Here is a 3,889-nt window from a genome sequence, read left to right on the forward strand (position 1 = left end):
GTCTCCAACGTATCTATAATTTTTGATTGTTCCATGCTATTATATATTCTGTTTTGGATGTTTAATGGGCTTATTTATACACTTTTATATTATTTTTGGGACTAACCTATTAACCGGAGGCCCAGCCCAAATTGTCGTTTTTTGCCTATTTCAGTGTTTCACAGAAAAAGAATATCAAATGGAGTCCAAACGGAATGAAACCTTGGGAACGTGATTTTTGGAACAAGAAAGTTACTTTTGCTTCTCTCGGTTTTTTTTCTCTCCTATTTTTTCCTGTCATATTTTTTTCTCCTATTTTTCTAATCCACGGGACTTGGAGTGGACGTCAAGAAATCGCCGAGGAGACCACGAGGTAGGGGGCGCGCCTACCCCCCCCAGGGCGCGCCCTCCACCCTCGTGGGCCCCTCGAGGCTCCACCGACCTACTTCTTCCTCCTATATATACCTACATACCCCCAAACCATCAGAGGCATCCACAAAAACCTAATTCCACCGCCGCCACCTTCTGTACCCGTAGATCCCATCTTGGGGCCTTTTCCGGCGTCCTGCCAGAGGGGGCATTGATCACGGAGGGCTTCTACATCAACACCATAGCCTCTCCGATGATGTGTGAGTAGTTTACCTCAGACCTTCGGGTCCATAGTTATTAGCTAGATGGCTTCTTCTCTCTCTTTGGATCTCAATACAAAGTTCTCCTCGATTTTCTTGGAGATCTATTCGATGTAATCTTCTTTTGCGGTGTGTTTGTCAAGACCGATGAATTGTGGGTTTATGATCAAGTTTATCTATGAGAAATATTTGAATCTCCTCTGAATTCTTTTATGTATGATTGGTTATCTTTGCAAGTCTCTTCGAATTATCAGTTTGGTTTGGCCTACTAGATTGATCTTTCTTGCAATGGGAGAAGTGCTTAGCTTTGGGTTCAATCTTGCGGTGTCCTTTCCTAGTGACAGCAGGGGCAGGAAGGCACGTATTGTATTGTTGCCATCGAGGATAAAAAGATGGGGTTTATATCATATTGCATGGGTTTATCCCTCTACATCATGTCATCTTGCTTAAAGCATTACTCTGTTCTTTTGAACTTAATACTCTAGATGCATGCTGGATAGCGGTCGATGTGTGGAGTAATAGTAGTAGATGCAGAATTGTTTTAGTCTACTTGTCACGGACGTGATGCCTATATACATGATCATACCTAGATATTCTCATAATTATGCTCAATTATATCAATTGCTCGACAGTAATTCGTTCACCCACTGTAATACTTATGCTATCTTGAGAGAAGCCACTAGTGAAACCTATGGCCCCCGGGTCTATTTTCCATCATATTAATCTTCCAACACTTAGCTATTTCTATTGCCGTTTATTTTACTTTGCATCTTTATTTCTCTTTATCATAAAAATACCAAAAATATTATCTTATCATATCTATCAGATCTCACTCTCGTAAGTGACCTTGAAGGGATTGACAACCCCTTTATCATGTTGGTTGCGAGGTTCTTATTTGTTTGTGTAGGTGCGTGGGACTTGAGCGTGGTCTCCTACTGGATTGATACCTTGGTTCTCAAAAACTGAGGGAAATACTTACGCTACTTTACTGCATCACCCTTCCCTCTTCAAGGGAAAACCAACGCAGTGCTCAAGAGGTAGCAAGAAGGATTTCTGGCGCCGTTGCCGGGGAGTCTACGCACAAGTCAACATACCAAGTACCTATCACAAACCCTTATCCCTCGCATTACATTATTTGCCATTTGCCTCTCGTTTTCCTCTCCCCCACTTCACCCTTGCCGTTTTATTTGCCCTCTCTTTTCTGCTTGCTTTACCTTTCGCTTGCTTCATCGTGATGGCTAGTCCTTTATCTATTCCTTTGTCTCTCGAGAATGAAGTGCTTAATTTTAAACAAAGGGAGGGAGAAAACCTGAAAGATGCTTGGTATAGAATTTGCAATGCTCAAAATAGATCTACCAGGAAGCAATCTACTTCCGTTCTTCTTGGCAATTTCTATGTAGGCATCACTCCTTGGAATAGATATATTCTTGATACAATTATCGGAGGGAATTTCTTGGGTAGCCATACTTTTGATTCTTATAATGCTATGATAGATTTGTTCGGCCCACCACCTCTTTTGGTTAATGGAACTATGTCAACTTTGGAGCATGTGATGCAAAGACTTGAAATTATTGAATAAAGTTGCTACCGTAGAGTTAATTGAAAATTTGGATAAAAAGATCCACAACCAAATTACCCAATATGGATCTAAGGTAGAATTCACTTTGAAATTTTTTAAAGAAAAGGAACCCATAGTTAATGAAAGAATAAATCAGGATTCCACTAGAATCGATAAACTTGAGGGTATCATTACCAACTTGGGGACCGCCTTTTCTTCCGTAAAGAACACTTCCAATCCTCCTACCAAAGTTGCCAAGCTTATGTATGTTCCTAAAAATAAGGATGAATCCTCTAGTAAGGAAACTGCGGATCTCAAATCAATAAGTGTTCATCCCAATCTTTTTGCTATCATTAAGGAACCATTTGCTACAAATGATTTTTTTGATTTCATGCCTAGGACTTTGATAATTAATAGAAAGAAAGAAACTCCTAAGGGTTATAGGTGTCTTATTCAAGAATTGCCTACCAAAGATGGCAATACCTAGATCTATCCTTGTTTTTATGCCTAGCTAGGGGCGTTAAACGATAGCGCTTGTTGGGAGGCAACCCAATTTTATTTTCAGTCTTTTGCTTTTTCCTTCTGTTTAGGAATAAATATTTGATCTAGCCTCTGGTTAGATTTGTTTTTGTGTTTTAATTAGTGTTTGTGCCAAGTTAAACCTATAGGAACTTCTTGGATGATAGTTATTTGATCTTGCTGAAAATTCCAGAAACTTTCTGTTCACGAAAACAATTGTTAAAAATTACCAGAACGTGATAAAATACTGATTCCAATCGCAGTAGATCAATAAACAAATTATCTAGGTCTTCTTATTTTGGTAGAATTTTTGGAGTTCCATAAGTTTGTGTTAGTTACAGATTACTACAGACTGTTCTGTTTTTGACAGATTCTGTTTTTCGTGTGTTGTTTGCTTATTTTGATGAATCTACGGCTAGTAAAATAGTTTATAAACCATAGAGAAGTTGGAATACAGTAGGTTTAACACCAATATAAATAAAGAATGATTTCAATACAGTACCTTTAAGTGGTGTTTTGTTTTCTTTCGCTAACGGAGCTCACGAGATTTTCTGTTGAGTTTTGTGTTGTGAAGTTTTCAAGTTTTGGGTAAGGATTTGATGGATTATGGAACAAGGAGTGGCAAGAGCCTAAGATTGGGGATGCCCATGGAACCCCAATATAATCTAAGGACACCAAAAATCCAAAGCTTGGGGATGCCCCGGAAGGCATCCCCTCTTTCGTCTTCATCCATCGGTAACTTTACTTGGAGCTATATTTTTATTCACCACATGATATGTGTTTTGCTTGGAGCGTCTTGTATGATTTGAGTCTTTGTTTGTTAGTTTGCCACAATAATCCTTTCTGTCAACACCCTTTTGAGAGAGACACACATGATTCGGAAATTATTAGAATACTCTATGTGCTTCACTTATATCTTTTGAGCTATATAGTTTTTGCTCTAGTGCTTCACTTATATTATTTTGAGAGTCCTACAAAACAGCATGGTAATTTTCTTAAATTGAGAAGGTAGTCCTAATATGATAGGCATCCAAGATTAGTAAAAACCTTCTTATAAGTGCGTTGAATACTAAGAAAAGGTTGATGCTTGATAACTGTTTTGAGATATGAAGATGGTGATATTAGAGTCATGATAGTTGAGTGGTTATGAATTTGAGAAATACTTGTGTTAAAGTTTGTGATTCCCATAACATGCACGTATGGT

The sequence above is a fragment of the Aegilops tauschii genome, chromosome 6 (genome assembly GCF_002575655.3).
Source record: "Aegilops tauschii subsp. strangulata cultivar AL8/78 chromosome 6, Aet v6.0, whole genome shotgun sequence".
Classification (NCBI taxonomy): domain Eukaryota; kingdom Viridiplantae; phylum Streptophyta; class Magnoliopsida; order Poales; family Poaceae; genus Aegilops; species Aegilops tauschii.